The sequence below is a fragment of the Moschus berezovskii genome, chromosome 3 (assembly GCF_049115385.1).
Source record: "Moschus berezovskii isolate FMDL1 chromosome 3, NW_MosBer_1.0, whole genome shotgun sequence".
Taxonomy (NCBI): domain Eukaryota; kingdom Metazoa; phylum Chordata; class Mammalia; order Artiodactyla; family Moschidae; genus Moschus; species Moschus berezovskii.
Window position 1 is genome coordinate 74,865,974 of NC_142462.1, and position 19,185 is coordinate 74,885,158.

General features: G+C 41.3%; 1 protein-coding gene across 2 annotated transcripts in view; it reads left to right on the plus strand.

Annotated features, from left to right (window-relative positions):
• Positions 1-19,185, plus strand: part of NOD1 (nucleotide binding oligomerization domain containing 1) — an 87,815-nt gene that overhangs the window by 26,050 nt on the left and 42,580 nt on the right. The gene's annotated exons all lie outside the window — the stretch shown is intronic.

The window sequence follows — 19,185 nt, forward strand, 5'->3', positions numbered from 1 at the left end:
ATACATCAAGGCTGTATATTGTCACCCTGCTTATTTAACTTATATGCAGAGTACATCATGAGCAACGCTGGGCTCGAAGAAGCACAAGCTGGAATCAAGATTGCCTGGAGAAATATAAATAACATCAGATATGCAGATGACACCACCCTTATGGCAGAAAGCGAAGAGGAACTAAAAAGCCTCTTGATGAAAGTGAAAGAGGAGAGTGAAAAAGTTGGCTTAAAGCTGAACATTCAGAAAATTAAGATCACGGCATCTGGTCCCATCACTTCATAGCAAATAAATGGGGAAACAGTGGCTGACTTTGTTTTTCTGGGCTCCAAAATCACTGCAGATGGTGATTGCAGCCATGAAATTAAAAGACACTTACTCCTTGGAAGGAAAGTTATGACCAACCTAGATAGCATATTAAAAAGCACAGACATTACTTTGCCAACTAAGGTCCGTCTAGTCAAGGCTATGGTTTTTCCAGTGGTCATGTATAGATGTGAGAGTTGGACTATAAAGAAAGCTGAACACTGAAGAATTAATGCTTTTGAACTGTGGTGTTGGAGAAGACTCTTGAGAGTCCCTTGGACTGTGAGGAGATCTAACCAGTCCTTCCTAAATGAGATCAGTCCTAGGTGTTCATTGGAAGGACTGATGCTGAAGCTGAAACTCCAACACTTTGGCCACCTGATGTGAAGAGCTGACTCATTGGAAAGACCCTGATGCTGGGAAAGATTGAGGGCAGGAGGAGATGAAATTTCATTTAATTTTTAAAAATCTTTGCAAAGAATATTTATGAACAAGAGTAAATATGCCTGGTATCATCATAAATTAAAAGCACAGTATAAAATGACAATATTTTGTTTTTCTTTTCTAATATATGCATATAAGGCTATACTTTTCTATAACTTTTTAAATCATATCCCACAAATTTTGATGAGTTGTATTTTCATTATTATGCAATTCAAAATATTTTCTAATTTCTGCTTTATTTCTTCCTTGACATGGGATTTTGGAAATTTTCTAAATATTTTTTATTTCTAGCTTTATTCCATTGTGGTCAGAGAACATGTTCTGAATGATTTCAGATTTTTAAAATTTGTTCAGAACGTGCTTCATGGTCCTGTATGTTGGTCAACTGTGAACACTCAGCATGCATTCTAAATGCTGGACATTCTGTTGCTGTTGGCTGTGGTGCTCTGTAGATATCAGTCTAGACAGACTTGTTGATTGTTTTGTTCATATTCTCCATATTCTTACTGTTTCATTTTTTTGGTCTGTTCTTTCGGTTATTGTGAGAAATGTATTTAAGTCCTTCACTGTTTGAAAGGGCTCCCCTTGTGGCTCAACTGGCAGAGAATTTGGCTGCAATGCAGGAGACCTGGGTTCAATCCCTGGGTTGGGAAGATCCCCTGGAGAAGGGAAAGGCTACCCACTCCAGTATTCTGGCCTGGAGAATTCCATGGACTGTATAGAGTCAGACAAGACTGAGCGACTTTCACTGTTTGAAAATCATGATTGATTGTGGATTTGTATATCCTTCCTTTTTATGTTTGTCAATTTTTGCTGTGTTTATTTTGAAAATAAGTTACCATGTGTATACAAAATCAAGTTTCTGTGAAATTTTTAGAATTATTTTACCATTATGTTCCTTTACCTCTAGTAACATTTCTTCCCTTAAATTCTATCTTAATTTTAATATAGCTCTACAAGATCTGTTTTGATTAGTTTGTATCTACTCAATGGACATGAGTTTGAGTGAACTTCGGGAGTTGGTGATGGACAGGGAGACCTGGCATGCTGTGATTCATGGGGTCGCAAAGAGTCAGACACGACTGAGCAACTGAACTGAACTGATATCATTTCTTACTTGGGTGAATTAAACCCTGTCATTTTCTTTAAGGTGTAGCTTGTACAAGGGTTCTCTTTCACCACATCCTTGCCAGCATTTGTTATTTGTGTTCTGTGTGATGATAACCATTCTGCCAGGTAGGAGGTGATATCCTTTTGTGGTTTTAATATATATTTCTCTGATTAATGATGTTGAGCATCTTTTCATATGCCTGTGGGCCATCCATGTCTTCTTTGGAAAAAATGTCTATTCAACTCTTCTGCTCATTTTAAACATGGATTGTTTGTGGGTTTTTTGTTTTTTATTTTGGCCATGCCGTGCAGCTTTTGGGATCTTAGTTCCCCAACCAGGGGTAGAACCTGTATCCCCTGCAGTGGAAGCATGGGGTCTTAACCACTGGACCGCCAGGGAAGCCTGACTTGTTTGGTTTTTGATGTAGAGTTGCATGAGCTGTTTGTACATTTTGTATATTAACACCTCATGAGTGAGATTGGGTTGGCCAAGAAGTCTGTTCAGATTTTTCTATAACATCTTGTAGAACCCAAATGAACTTTTTGGCCAGCCCATTATTATTTGTAAGTGTTTTCTCCCAATTCAGTAGATTGTCTTTTTGTTTTATTGATGGTTTCCTTTGCTGTGCAAAAGCTCTTAAGTTTAAGTGTGTCCCATTTGTTTATTTCTGCTTTTATTTCCTTTGCTTTAGGAGACAGATCCAAAAAAAATACTGCTATAATTTATGTCAAGGAGTATTCATCTCTGTTTTCCCCTAGGAGTTGTATGGTTCCTGGTCTTAAATTTAGCTCTTTACTTCATTTAAAATTTATATTTCTATACGGTGATTGTGTGTGCTCAGTCACTCAGTTGTATCTGACTCTTTGCAACCCCATGGCCTGTAGCCTGCCACGTTCCTCTGTCCATGGGATTATCCTGGCAAGAATGCTGGAGTGTCATTTCCTTCTCCAGGGGATCTTCCTGACCCAGGGATGGAACCTGCATCTCCTGTAGCCTCCTACATGGCAGGTTAATTCTTTACCACAGAGCTACCTGGAAAGTCCCATCTGGTGTTAGAGAATGTTCTAAATTTCCTTCTTTTGTGTGTAGCTGTCTAGTTTTCCCAGCACCAGTTATTGAAGAGACTTGTCTTTTATCCATTGTGTATTCTTGTCACCTTTGTCATAAAATAATTGACTGTAAGTGTATGGGTTTCTTTCTAGGCTCTCTGTTCTGTTCCATTGATCTATATATTTGTGTGCCAGTACCATGCTCTTTTGGAGAAGGCAATGGCAAGCCACCCCAGTACTCTTGCCTGGAAAATCCCATGGATGGAGGAGCCTGGTGGGCTGCAGTCCGTGGGGTCGCTATGGGTTGGACACGACTGGGCGACTTCACTTTCACTCTTTACTTTCACACATTGGAGAAGGAAATGGCAACCCACTCCAGTGTTCTTGCCTGGAGAATCCCAGGGATGGGGGAGCCTGGTGGGCTTCCGTCTATGGGGTCACACAGAGTCGGACACAACTGAAGTGACTTAGCAGCAGTAGCAGCAGCAACCATGCTCTTTTGATTACTGTAGCCTTGTCGGCTGAAGTCAGGGAGTGGAATTCCTTCAGTTCTGTTCTTTTTCAAGGTTTTTTTGGCTCTTCAGGGTATTTTGTTTTTCCATACAAATTTCAGAAGTATATGTTCTAATTCCATGAAGAATGACATCAGTATTTTTCCTTTTTTTTAAAAAAAATTGAAACATAATAGATTTACAATAGTGCATTGATTGCTATTATATAGCAAAGTGACGAGTTGACTCACTGGAAAAGACTCTGATGCTGGGAAAGGTTGGGGGCGGGAGGAGAAGGGGACGACAGAGAATGAGATGGCTGGATGGCATCACCGACTCTGTGGACATGAGTTTGAGTGAAGTCCGGGAGTTGGTGATGGACAGGGAGGCCTGGCGTGCTGTGATTCATGGGGTCGCGGAGAGTTGGACATGACTGAGCGACTGAACTGAACTGAATGCATTCTTTTTTATATTTTCCATTGTGGTTTATCATAGGATATCAAACATAGTTGTCTGTGCTATACAGTAGGGCTTTGTTGTTTATCCATTGTATATATAAAAGCTTACATCTGCTGATTCCAAATTCTCAATCCATCGTTACCCTACTCCCTCTCCTCCTCGGCAGCCACCAGTCTGTTCTATATGTCCATGATATTTTTGTGTTTCATAGATTCATTTGTGTCATATTTTAGGTTCCACATATAAGTAATATAATATTTGTCTGACTTACTTTGTATGATAATCTCTAGTTGCATCAATGTTGCTGCAAATGGCATTATTTCACTCTTTTTATGGCTGACTAGTATTCCATTGTGTATATATACCACATTTTCTTTATCCATCTATCTGTTGATGGACATTTAGGTTGTTTCCATGTGAGTAGTGCTGGTATGAACATAGGGATATATGTATCTTTTTGAATTATAGTATTTTCTGATTATATGCCTAGGAGTGGGATTGCTGGATCATATGGTAATTATATTTTTAGTTTTCTGAGGAGGCTCCGTATTGTTCTCCACAGTGTTTGCACCAGCTTACATTACCACCAACAGTATAGGAGGGTTCCCATTTCTCCATACTCTCTCCATTGTTTTGTTATTTGTAGACTTTTTAATGATGGCCATTCTGACTGGTGTGAGGTGGTACCTTATTGTAGTTTTGATTTGCATTTCTCTAATAATTAGCAATGTTGAGCATCTTTTCATGTGTCTATTGACCACCTGTATTTCTTCTTCAGAGAAACGTCTATTTAGGTCTTCTGCACATTTTTCAGTTGGGTTGTTTGCTTTTGTTGTTCAGTTGTATAAGCTATTTTTAGATTTTGAAAACTAAACCCTTGTCTGTCCCATCATTTGCAAGTATTTTCTCCCATTCTGTATATTGTCTTTTCATTTTGTTTATGGTTTCCTTTGCTGTGCAAAAGCTTGTAAGTTTGATTAGGTCCCATTTTTTTCTTTTTGCTTTCATTTCTGTTGCCTTGGGAGACTGATCTAAGAAAACATTGATATGATCTGTATCAGAGAATGTTTTGCCTGTGTTCTCTGCTGGGAGTTTTATGGTATCATGTCTTATGTTTAAGTGTTTAAGTCATTTTCTGTTTCTTTTTGTGTATGGTGAGAGAGTGTGTTGTATCTTCATTAATTTACTTGCTGAAGAGACTGTCTTTTTCCCATTATATAGTCTTGCCTCCTTTGTTGAAGATTAATTGACTATGGGTGTTCGGATTTATTTCTGACTTTCTATTCTGTTCCATTGATCCATATGTCTGTTTTTGTGTTAATACCAGGCTGTTTTGATTACTGTAGCTTTGTAGTATTGTCTTAAGTCTGGTATGGTTATGCTATCAGCTTTTTTTTCTCTTTCTTTATGATTGCTCTGGCAATTCTGGGTCTTTTATGGTTCCATATAAATTTTAAGGATTATTCTAGTTCGGTGGAAAATGTTGTGGGTAATTTGATATGGATCACATTAAATCTGTAGATTGCTTTGGGTGGTGTGGCCATTTTAACAATATTCTTCCAAGAGCATGGGCTGTCTTTTCTTCGAATCTTCTTGAATTTCCTTTATTAATGTTTTATGGTTCTCAGCATGTAAGTCTTCCACCTTCTTGGTTAGGTTTATTCCTAAATATTTTATTTTGGGGGTCTCAGTTTTAAAGATACTTTTTTTTTTACATTGTCTTTCTGATATTTCATTGTTGGTGTAAAGAAATGCAACTGATTTCTACATGTTAATCTTGTTATATTGATACTTTGCTGAATATATCAGTTGCAGTAGTTTTTGTGTGGAGTCTCTACAATTTTCTGTGTATAGTATCATATCATTTACAGATAATGGTGATTTTATCCCTTCCCTTCCAGTTTGGATACCTTTTATTTCCTTTTCTTGTGTGATTGCTGTGGCTAGGTCTTCCAATACTATGTTGAATAGAAGGGGTGATAATAGGCATCCATGAATATCACCAGATGGCCAACACCAAAATCAGATTGATTATATTCTTTGCAGCCAAAGATGGAGAAGCTCTATACAGTCAGCAAAAACAAGACCGGGAGCTGACTGTTGCTCAGATCATGAACTCCTTATTGCCAAATTCAGACTGAAATTGAAGAACGTGGCGAAAACCACTAGACCATTCAGGTATGACCTAAATCAAATCCCTTATGATTATACAGTGGAAGTGAGAAATAGATTTAAGGGACTAGATCTGATAGATAGAGTGCCTGATGAACTATGGATGGAGGTTCGTGACATTGTAAAGGAGACAGGGATCAAGACCATCCCCGTGGAAAAGAAATGCAAAAAAGCAAAATGGCTGTCTGAGGAGGCCTTACAAATAGCTTTGAAAAGAAGAGAAACGAAAAGCTAAGGAGAAAAGGAAAGATATACCCATTTGAATGTAGAGTTCCAGAGAATAACAAGGGGAGATAAGAAAGCCTTCCTCAGCGATCAGTGCAAAGAAACAGAGGAAAACAATAGAAAGGGAAAGACTAGAGATCTCTTCAAGAAAATTAGAGATACCAAGGGAACATTTCATGCAAAGATGGGCTCAATAAAGGACAGAAATGGTATGGACCTAAAAGAAGCACAAGATATTAAGAAGAGGCGGCAAGAATACACAGAAGAACTGTACAAAAAAGATCTTCACGACCCAGATAATCATGATGGTGTGATCACTCACCTAGAGCCAGACATCCTGGAATGTGAAGTCAAGTGGACCTTAGGAAGCATCACTATGAACAAAGCTAGTGGAGGTGATGGAATTCCAGTTGAACTATTTCAAATCCTAAAAGATGATGCTGTGAAAAAGTGCTGCACTCAATGTCAACAAATTTTAAAAACTCAGCAGTGGCCACAGGACTGGAAAAGGTCAGTCTTCATTCCAATCCCAAAGAAAGACAATGCCAAAGAATGCTCAAACTACCTCACAATTGCACTCATCTCACACACTAATAAAAGTCATGCTCAAAATTCTCCAAGCCAGGCTTCGACAATATGTGAACCATGAACTTCCAGATGTTGAAGCTGGTTTTAGAAAAGGCAGAGAAACCAGAGATCAAATTGCCAACATCCGCTGGATCGTTGAAAAAGCAAGAGAGTTCCAGAAAAACATCTATTTCTGCTTTGTTGACTATGCCAAAGTCTTTGACTGGGTGGATCACAATAAACTGTGGAAAATTCTGAAAGAGATGGGAATCCCAGACCACCTGACCTGCCTCCTGAGAAACCTATGTGCAGGTGGAAGCAACAGTTAGAACTGGACATGGAACAACAGACTGGTTCCAAATAGGAAAAGGAGTACGTCAAGGCTGTATATTGTCACCCTGCCTATTTAACTTATATGCAGAGTGCATCATGTGAAATGCTGGGCTGGATGAAGCACAGCTGGAATCAAGGTTGCCAGGAGAAATATCAATAATCTCAGATATGCAGTTGACACCACCCTTATGGCAGAAAGTGAAGAAGAACTAAAGGGCCTCTTGATGAAAGTGCAAGACGAGAGTGAAAATGTTGGCTTAAAGCTTAACAGTCATAAAACTAAGATCATGGCATCCGGTCCTGTCACTTCATGACAAATAGGTGGGGAAACTGTGAAAACAGTGGCTGACTTTATTTTTTGGGGCTCCAAAATCACTGCGGATGCTGATTGCAGCCATGAAATTAAAAGACTCTTACTCCTTGGAAGGAAAGTTATGATCAACCTAGACAGCATATTAAAAAGCAGAGATATTACTTTGTCAAAAAAGGTCCATCTAATCAAGGCTATGGTTTTTCCAGTAGTCATGTATGGATGTGAGAGTTGGACTGTGAAGAAGGCTGATCGTCGAAGAATTGATGCTTTTGAACTGTGGTGTTGGAGAAGACTTTTGAGAGTCCCTTGGACTGCAAGGATATCCAGCCAGTTCATCCTAAAGGAGATCAGTCCTGAATCTTCAGTGGAAGGACTGATGTTGAAGCTGAAACTCCAATACTTTGGCCACCTGATATGAAGAACCAACTCATCGGAAAAGACCCTGATACTGGGAAAGATTGAGGGCAGGAGGAGAAGGGGATGATAAGGATGAAATGGTTGGATGGCATCACTGACTCAATGGATATGAGTTTCAGTAAACTCTGGGAGTTGGTGTTGGACAGGGAGGCCTGGTGTGCTGAAGTTCATGGGGTCGCGAAGAGTTGGACACGATTGAGGGACTGAACTGAACTATCTTGTTCCAGATTTTAGCAGGAAAGTGTTCAGCTCTTCATCATTGAGTGTTATATTGGCTGTGGGTTTGTCATAAATAACTTTTACTAGCTTGAGATAGGTTCTCTCTATACCCACTTTGGGGACGACAGAGGATGAGATGGCTGGATGGCATCACCAACTCAATGGACGTGAGTTTGAGACAGCTCCAGGAGTTGGTTATGGCCAGGGAGGCCTGGCATGCTGCATCCATGGGGTTGCAAAGAGTCAGACACGACTGAATGAGTGAACTGATCGGATACCCACTTTATTGAGTTTTTATCATGAATGGATGGTGGATTTCATCAAATGCTTTTTCAGCATCTATTGAGATGAGCATGTGTTTTTTTGTCTTTTCTTGTGTTTATGTGGTGTATCATATTAACTGATTTGCATATATTGAGCCATCGTTGTGAACCTGGAATGAATCCCACTTGATCATGGAGTATGATCCTTTTTATGTGTTGTTGGATTTTGTTTTCCAGTATTTTATTGAAAATTTTTGCATCTGTATTCTTCAAAGATATTGGCCTGTAATTTTCTGTTTTTCTGGGTTCTTAGTCTGGTTTTGGTATCAGAGTGATAGTGGCTTCATTGAGTGTCCTTAGGAGTGTCCCTCCTCTTCAGTTTTTTGGAAGAGTTTGAGAAAGATTGGTACAAGTTCTTCTTATGTTTGGTAGAAATCATCTGTGAAGCCATCTGGTCCTGGACTTCATAGGGAATTTTTAAATTACAGATTCTATTTCACTTCTGGTAATTGGTTTTTTCAAATTATCTATTTCTTCTCGATTCAGTTTTGGTGGGCTGCATGTTTCTAGAAACTTGTCCATTTCTTCTAAGTTGTCAGATTTGTTGGCATATAATTGCTCATAGTATTCCTTTATGGTTTTTTGTATGTCTGTGGTATCAGTTGTTATGTCTTATTTCTTAATTTGTTTATTTCAGTTCTCTCTCTTTTCTTCTTGGTAAGCTTTGCCAGAAGTTTGTCAATTTTGCTTATCCTTTCAAAGAACCAGCTCTTGGATTTTTTAATCTCTATTTTATTTCCTTTCTGATCTTATTATTATTTCCTTCTTTCTGCTGACTTTAGGTTTTGTTTGTTCTTCTTTTCCTAAATCTTTTATGTGGTAGCTAAGGTGGTTTATTGAGATTTTTCTTGTTTTTTGAGAAAGGCCTATATCACTATGAACTTCCCTCTAAGAACTACGTATGCTGCATCCCATAGATTTTGTATGGTTGTGTTTTCATTGTCATTTGTGTCAAGGTGTATTTTAGTTACCACTTTGATTTCATTGTTGACTCGTTGATTTTTTTTTTTTTTTAGTACCATGTTGTTTAGTCTCCATGTGATTTTTTTCTCATTTCTTCTTTTGTGGTTAATTTTTAGTTTCATTGTGGTCAGAAAAGATGTTTGAAATAATTTCTGTACTCTTAAATTTTTTGAGGCTTGTTTCAGGCCTTTGTATGTGGTCAGTCCTAGAGAATGTTCTGTGTGCACTTGAAAAGAACGTGTATTCTATTTTTTTTTAATGTAATGTCCTGAAAATATCAGTTCAGTCGCTCAGTCGTGTCCGACTCTTCGCGACCCCATGAATAGCAGCATGCCAGGCCTCCCTGTCCATCACCAACTCCCGGAGTTCACTCAAACACATATCCATCGAGTTGGTGATGCCTGAAAATATCAATTAGGTCTAATTGTTCTATTGTATCATTTAGGATCCCTGTTGCCTTACTGATTATCTGTCTGGAAGATCTGTCCATCGATGTGAGCCTCCTATTATTACTGTATTCCTATCAATTTCTCACTTTATGTTTTAGTATGGTTTTATGTATTTGGGTGCTCCTATATTAGAGATGGCTGGATGGCATCACCGACTCTGTGGACATGAGTTTGAGTGAACTCCGGGAGTTGGTGATGGACAGGGAGGCCTGGCGTGCTGTGATTCATGGGGTCGCGCAGAGTCGGACACGACTGAGCAACTGAACTGAACTGATATTAGGTGCATATATGTTGATGAGTACAAAATTCTCTTCTTGTATTTATCTTTTTATCATTTTGTAATGTCCTTTGTCTTTCTTTACAGTCTTTGTTTGAAGGTCTATTTTGTGTCACGAATATTGCAATCCCTCCTTAGTTGTCATTTTCATTTTTACAAATTATCTTTTTCTACCCCTTCAGTTTCAGTCTGTGTGTATCCTTCGCCCTAAAACGGATCTCTTGTAGGCAGCATACTGTAGACTCTTGTTTTTCTTTTATTTCCAGTCTACCACTATAAATGTCTTTTGATTGGAACGTTTTAGTCCACTGACATTTAAGGTAATTATTGATAGATATGCATTTATTTCCATTTTAAACCTTATTTTCCCATTGATTTTATACTTCTTCTTTGTCCCTTTCTGTTTTTGTTTATCCTTTTGTAGTTTGATTTTCTCTTGTATTACATTTGCAGTCTCTTCTTTTTGGTTTTTGTGAATCTATTGTGTGTTTCTGATATGTGATTAACCTGTTTTTTAAATGTGTTAACCACTTCCTATATCTATTTGCCTTAGACTGGTAGTCATATAGGCTCAAACACATTCATGGGGGGGATCTACATTTTCTGACTTTCTGACCCCACATTTTGTGATTTTGAGGTCCTCCTTTACATCTTCATGTTCATCCTTTTGCTGTTCGTTGTGGTTATCATCACTTTCACAGAAAATGTACTAATCTGGTTTAAGTGATTTATTTTCCATTTGCGATTTTTTTCTATTATAGATTCTTCTTTTCTATTTAGAGAATATCTTTCAATGTTTCCTTTAGGATAGGTTTAGTATTGCTGTACTCTTTTAGTTTTTGCTTGTTTGAGAAACTCTTTATCTTTCCTTATATTCTAAATGATAATCTTGCTGGGTAGAGTATCCTAGGTTGCAAATTTCTCCCCTTTAGAACTTTGAATGTATTTTGCCACTCCTTTCTGGCCTGCAATGCTTCTGTAGAAAAATCATCTGTTAGCCTTATTGGGGGTTCTCTTGTAATTAACTTTGTTTTTCTTTTGCTGCCTTTAGAATCCTATCTTTAACTTTGTCCCTTTTTATTATGTCTTGGTGTAAGCCTGTTTATCTTGTTGGGGATCCTTTGTACTTCCTGTACCTGGATATCTGTTTCCTTCTTTAGGACGGGAAGTTTTCAGCCATAATTTTTCAAATACATTTTTGACCCCCTTTTCTCTTTGTTTCCCTTCTGAAATCCCTATCATGCATAGATTGGCATGCTTTATATTATCCCATAGTCTCTTATATAGATTTTTTTTTTAATTTGTCTTTCTGTCTGCTGTCCTGATTGGGTGATTCCCATTATTCTATCTTCCAGGTCACTTACTTATCTTTCTGCATTATTCATTGTGCTGTTCATTGCCTTTATGCAGCTTTCATCTCTGCAAATGAGTTTTCCTTATTCTTTTTTGATCACACTATGTGGCTTGTGGGATCTCAGTTCCCCAACCAGGAATTGAACCAGGCCCCACCAAACCCTAACCACTGGACCACCAGGGGATTCCCTGCAGTTGATTTATGTAATTTTTCTTGGTTCCTCTTTGTAGTTACTAGTTCCTTGTTACAGTACTCTGCATTTTTGTTGATAGCCTTTCTTAATTCCTTCATATTTTCATTATCTCCTTTTTGAAATCAGTGTCTATTAGACTGAAGAGGTCTGCTTTATTGGAATGTTCTTGGTTTTCTACCTGGATTCCTTTCCTTCTTCATTTTGCTTATATTTCTCTTACTCTGTGAGTTTAGGAGAAACAATTATCTACTGTGGTCTAGGAGGGCTATTTCTATGTGGAGACATCCCTGTGTAGCTTGTGGGTTTAATATATTTGGTGCAAGGGTTGTATTTTAGTATGGGTAACTGTCATCTATTTTCTTTGTGTGTATTATTATCCCCTTAATAGAGGGTATGCAGATGTGGTGTCTAGTGCTTTGTTTTGGGGTTCTTGGCAGCAGTGGTGGCTCAGGTGTGCCCCCAGAGAATGTGATGGGAGCAGTGGCTATTCTTGACCACTCCTGGAATCTGTGAAGGTGGGTGGAAGCAGCTTGCAACCATGCCTGGTGTCCAGGCCGGTGGCAATGGTGGTTCCTGATCGCTCCTGGAGTGGTGATAGCTCATGACTGCTCCTTGAGCCTGGGCAGGCACTGTCCTGTCATCTGTGAGCTCATACACAGGAAAGAAAGGCTACAATTCAGGTCCGTCCCCTCCCAATGCACACTTTCCAGACAGTGGCAACTGGCTTTTAAAATGGCCCAGGCTTCCTCTGTGTACACCCCCAGCCATAGGCTCAGTGGATTCCAGCCCAGCCCAGGCTGTTTCCACACAGCCTACCCCAATCCTCTCCCTGGTTCTGATCTCTGGAGCCCAAGTTTCAGCTCCCAGCTCCCACCCACCCCGACAGACACATGTCTCAGACTGGGGAATGTACCCAGCTCCCACCCACCCCAGTAGATGTATGTCTCAAACTGGGGAACGCAGGGCAGAGGCCCTGGTCATCCATGCAGTTCTCCCTCTGCTCCAGCTGCTGTACACTGGCTGCTGCACTCTCCTCCAAGGCTCTGAAGCTCCCTTTCAGTCCCTGTAGAGCTCTGCACCAGGGAGCGGTCTTCCCATGGTGCAAGAAACTTTCCTCTTTCACAGCTTCCTTCCAGCAGCACACGGCTTGTCCTGATTACTTTCTGGGTAGAGTATTCTTGGTTATAGGTTTTCCCCTCTCATTTTAAATATGTTGTGCCATTCCCTTCTGACCTGCAGAGTTTCTGCTAAAAAGTCAGCTGATAGCCTTATGGGAGTTCCCATATACACAATGTGTTGCTTTTTTCCATTGCTGCTCTTAATATTCTCTCTTTATCGTCAATGTTTTGCCATTTTAATTATAAGGTGTGTTGGTGTGTTTCCTTTGGGTTGATTCTGTTTGGGATTCTTTGCACTTCCTGGACCTGGATGTCTGTTTCCTTTCCCAAGTTAGGGAAGTTTTCAGTCAGAATGCCTTCAATTCTGTTTTCAGCCTTATTTTCTCTTTCTTCTCCTTCTGGGACCCCTATAATGCAAATATTAGTGTGTTTGATGTTTTCCCAGAGATCTTCATTCTTTTCATACTTTTTTCTTTTTTATGTTAAGCATCAGTGATTTCTGCTACTATCTTCTGGCTTGTTGATCCAGTCCTCTGTATCATTTAGTCTATTGTTGGTTCTTCTAGTGTATATTTCACTTTAGTTATTGCATTCTTCATGCCATTTTGGTTATTTTTTATATTTTCTGTTTGTTAAAAACTCCTATATTCTTGCTCTGTGCATTGATTCTTCCGAGTTCTTTGATCACCTTTGTGATCACTGCATCGAACTCTTTCTCAGGTAGATGGTCTGTGTCTACTTAGTTCTTTTTCTGGGGTTTTATCTTGTTTCTTAATTTGGAACATGTTCTTCTGTTGCCTGATTTTGTCTAAGTTGACTTTTTTAAATTTTTATGTGCCTGATGGGTTGTTTACATTTCCCAACCTTGAAGAAGATGCTTTTCATAGGCATCCTATGTGTCCCAGCATACTTCCCTTTCACCACCAGAGTTATATGTCTGGGGGTTCCCCCATGAGGGATGCATGGGCCTTTCTGTTGTCGTGCGCTGACTATGTGAGTAGTCTAGTGAGCTTGGTTGACCCCTGGTCTCTTTGGTTGCCAGTTCATGCCTTCTGCAGAGGCTGCTAGCCACTCATTGGTGGGACTGGTTCATGAGGCCACTGTTCATGAGGCTACAGAACCCTCAGAGGTCTATACTTGTGCTGGGGTCCTGATGGGTGGAGTCAGGATCCAGAGACCTCAGGGGCCATTGCTCATCCACTAGTGAGCAGAGCTGCACCCTGGGGGTCTGGTTTCAGGGTCGAAGAGTCCCAAAGCAGGTATCAGATCACTGGTGGGTGGGGCCAGTTCCTGACACAATTGACTGCAGGGTCTGGGGTGTCTTGAATCTTGTATTGGCCTGCTAGTGGGCAGGTCCTGGGCCCAACCGGCCCAGGGCAGGATCTGGACAGCTAGGGAGTGGGCCAGGTCTGGAGATGGCGGGACTGTAGTTTTCCTGTGACTAGTGTCTGCCTACTGGTGGGTGGAGCTGGATGAGAGGCTAGAGCAGGCTCACTAGTGGGCAGGGCTGGTGCCTTGGGGATTCCCGGGGCTGGTTCCAGACTGCCGTGGGTAGAGCTGGGTCCCAGGGACTCTGGCTGGAGGGCCCTGATGGCCTTGGTTCTATTGCCTGTGTCCTGGTACATGGAGCTGGATTCTGGGCCCTCTGCTGGGCAGGGCTGTGTCCAGAGACACCTGTGGATCTAAGGGTGTTAGAGCAGCCTCTCTGCTGGTAGGTGGGGCTGTGTCCATGCCCAGTTAGTTGCTTGGCCTGAGCTGTCCCAGCACTGGTCCCTGCAGACTGCTCAGTGCCTGTAGCCCCATGTGGGACTGGGGCCTGGGGCTGATAAGCTAAGGGGAGGATTCCAGAATAACACTTGCCAGCACCAGTGTCCATGGGGTAAAAGAGCCCCCGAAAGTGGCTGTTGCCAGTGTCTGTATTCCCAGGGCAAGCTATAATTGCCTTCTGCCACTCCGGGAGACTCTCCAGGAGTAGCAGGTAGGTTTGACCCGGGTGCCTATCAGGTTACTGCTTCTGCCCTGGGTTCTAGAGTATATGAGATTTTGTATGTGTCTTTAAAAAGTGAGGTCTCTATTTCTCCCAGTCCTATGGGACTCTCAGAAATAAGCCCCACTTGCCTTCAAAGCCAGATGTTCTGGGGGCTCATCTTCTGGGAGGACTCCCAGGTTGGGGAGCCTGACATGGGGCTCAGATCTCTCACCCCTTTGGGAGAACCATGCAGTCCTAATTATTCTCTGGTTTGTGGATCGCACACTGGGGGATGTGGGACTTGACTATACAGCAACTCTGCCCCTCCTGCCTGCCTCTCTGTGCTTCTGTTTTTATATCTCTAGTTGTAGAAGAAATCTTCTGGTAGGTTCTAGTCGTTTTCAACAATGGTTGTTCACACATAGTTGTGATTTTGGTGTGCCTGTAAGAAAGCTCAGGGTCTTTCCACTCTGCCATCTTGCAGTGTTTCCCTTGTTTAAATGTTAATTCTCCATATATTTTAAACCCCACAAGATAGTATTGTTTTGTTCAGACAATACACATTTATATTTAACCATGTATTAAAATTTTCTGTTGCTCTCATTTTGGGTTTAAAATCATTTTTCTTCTACCTAAAAAAGCTATTCAGTACTTATTTTAGTGCATCTATACGGACCATAAGATCTTTCAGTTTTTATTTATCTGGAAATATGTTTTGACTTTAAAGAAAATAAACTTCAGTGAAGTATTATTTCATACAGTAACATTCACAGATTTTACATGCACAGGTAGACTTTTGACAAATCATATGTGTATATATGATCCCTGTGTCAGGACTATCCTCTGGGGAAGGAAACGGCAACCCACTCTAATATTCTTGCCTGGAGAAATCCATGGACATAGGGGCCTGACAGGCTACAGCGCATAGGATCACAAGGAGTTGGACATGACTGAGCAACTAACACTAATGATATTAATGGTGTATATATATATATATATATATCTGTGTGTGTATATATCGGAGAAGGCAATGGCACCCCATGCTGATACTCTTGCCTGGAAAATTCCATGGGCGGAGGAGCCTGATAGGCTGGAGTCCATGGGGTCACTAAGAGTCGGACACGACTGAGCGACTTCACTTTCATGCACTGGAGAAGGAAATGGCAACCCACTCCAGTGTTCTTGCCTGGAGAATCCCAGGGACGGGGGAGCCTGGTGGGCTGCCATCTATGGGGTCGCACAGAGTCGGATACAACTGAAGCGACTTAGCAGCAGCATGTGTAGATATGTGTGCATGCGTAATATACATACACGCATGTTGCAGAGGCATACACATGTGATGTGTGTGCATGTTCAGTCATGTCTGACTCTTTGCAAACCCATGGACTGTAGCCTGCCAGACTCTTCTGTCCATGGAATTTTCCAACCTACCCACTGGAGTGGGTTGCCATTTTCTACTCCAAAACATATGTGATATATGCATATAAATACATATCTATGCATAGTGATACATACATTCATATACATGTGCTGTTGTTCAGTTGCTAAGTCATGTCTGACTTTTTGCAACCCCATGGGCTTCAGCACCACAGGCTCCCCTGTCCTTCACTATCACCAGGAGTTTACTCAAACTCAAGTCCATTGAGTCGGTGATGCCATCCAACCATCTCATCCTCTGTCGATCCCTTCTCCTTCTGCCTTCAATCTTTCCCAGCATCAGGGACTTTTCCAATGAGTCATTTCTTCCCATCAGGTGGTCAAAGTATTGGAGTTTCAGCTTCGGCTTCAGTCCTTCCAATGAACATTCAGGATTGATTTCCTTTAGGATTGGCTGGTTTGATCTTGAAGTCCAAGGGACTCTCAAGAGTCTTCTCTTACACCACAGCTCAAAAGCATCAATTCTTCAGTGCTCAGCCTTCTTTATGGTCCAACTCTCATATCCATATATGACTACTGAAAACACCATAGCTTTGACTATATGAACCTTTGTTGGCAAAGTGATGTCTTGGCTTTTTAATACTCTGTCTAGGTTTGTCATAGCTTTTCTTCCAAGGAGCAAGTGTCTTTTAATTTCATGGCTGCAGTGACCATCCACAGTGATTTTGGAGCTCAAGAAAATGAAATCTGTCACTGATTCAAGTTTTACCCCCAGTCTATTTGCCATGAAGTGATGGGACCAGATGCCATGATCTTAGTTTTTTTAATGTTGAGTTTTAAGGCAGCTTTTTCATTCCTCTCTTTCACCTTCATCAAGAGGCTCTTTAGTTCCTCTTCACTTTCTGCCATAAAGGTGGTGTCATCTGCATATCTGAGGTTATTGATACTTCTCCTGGCAATCTTGATTGCAGCTTGAGCCTCATCTAGCCCAGCATTTCTCATAGTGTACTCTGCATGCGTGTGTGCTCTGTCACTTCAGTCGTATCTGACTCTCTGCGACCCCATGGACCACGGCCCTCAAGGCTTCTCCGTCCATGGGATTCTCCAGGCAAGAATACTGAAGTGGGTTGCCATTTCCTTCTCCAAGTGTACTCTGCATGTGCGTTAAATAAGCAGAGTGTACCCTTGATGTACACCTTTCCCAATTTTGAACCAATCCGTTGTTTCATGTCCAGTTCTAACTATTGCTTCTTGACCTGCATACATATTTCTCAGGAGGCAGATAAGGTGGTCTGGTATTCCCATCTATCAAAGAATTTTCCAGTTTGTTGTGACCCACACAGTCAGAGGCTTTAATATAGTCAGTGAAGCAGAGGTAGATTTTTGGGGGGCATTTCTTGCTTTTTCTATGATCCAGTGGATGTTGGCAATTTGATCTTAATGACCCAGATAACCATGATGGTGTGGGAACAACAAGCTATGCTATCAGAACTGGCAGTGGAAGCCCCTTAAAAAAAAAAAAAAAAGAAAAAACCCACAAAACTGTCAGAACCTCTGAACCTTTTCAGAAGGCTGAGATCTAGAATGAGAAGTTACTAAACTGAAACTTTTCACAGGCTCTTGATATGTATTTCAAATGTCCGTCCGTTCCGTTCAGTCGCTCAGTCGTGTCCGACTCTTTGCGACCCCGTGGACTGTAGCCTACCAGGCATCTCCGTCCATGGAATTCTTCAGGCAAGAATACTGGAGTGGGTTACCATTTCCTTCTCCAGGGGATCTTCCCAACCCAGGGATCGAACCCGGGTCTCCCACATTGGAGGCAGACGCTTTAACCTCTGAGCCACCAGGGAAGCCCCATGTGGTTTCCATCAATTTACATTCCTAGTATGAGAGTTCTTCCCTCACCATACTATCGAAACCATTTTTGTGTCTTATTTTCTGATCTTTTCAAGCATGAAAACTGAGTCTAATTGTTGAATTCACTCTAAACCACTAGGTCCTGTAGTTACTTTGTCTGAGTTTATAGGGTTAGAGTGACCTTACTTCTTTAACCCCCATCGCACTGACTTTCTGAGAAACTCTAATCTGAAAAGCCAGTTCACAATCTTTTCTGGCATCAGTATTTCTGGTAACCAAATGTCCATGAACTGCATTTCTCTGGAGTGTTCCATGATTTAGATTTGGTATACCCTTGGATTCTGTTTAACAGGGCAGGATCAGCTTTCTTTGTTTCCTCTTTCACCATCCATACCTTGTTAAGTTCCTGCTGAGTTGAGAGATCTTTGCAAACCTGATTAAATTTCAAACTAGTCTCCTTGCCAGCTGGCTGACGTGTAATTTGTTGCTTTGCTTGCTATGCTATGCTATGCTGTCACTTCAGTCATGTCCAGTGACTCTGTGCGACCCCATAGATGGCAGCCCATCAGACTCTCCCATCCCTGGGATTCTCCAGGCAAGAGTACTGGAGTGGGTGCCATTGCTGGGTGGCCATAAATCAGATTTTCCTTAAGTTTCTGCCTCAGGCAGTAAGAGGTAATGATGGCTATGGGTGATACTCTGGGGAAGGACTGGGAAGGCACATCAGTGGTTTTGTGGGAATCACAGGCTTGGAAGAGTTAGAAGCCAGGAGTGAAATGAGACCCACGGTGAAGATGTATGAGGATTGGGAGCGGAGGAATGAAGGCCCTTGTGTAACACCCATTCCAAGCCCTGATAAGAATGGAGTTCAGTTCAGTTGCTCCGTTGTGTCCGACTCATTACAACCCCATGAACTGCAGCACGCCAGGCCTCCCTGTCCATCGCCAGCTCCCGGAGTTTACTCAAACTCATGTCCATTGAGTCGGTTGATGTCATCCAGCCATCTCATTCTCTGTCGTCCTCTTCTCCTGCCTTCAATCTTTCCCAGCATCATGGTGTGAAAAAACTCTGATTCACCAAGTGACAAGGCAGTTCCTTTTCTAGCTCTCTGATTTACCATGATCTCAAAGAGAAAGTATCATTCTTGTGCTACTGTGTCTTTAACACCTCTCAAATACTTCTAAGAGAAAACAGGCCTCAGACCAAGA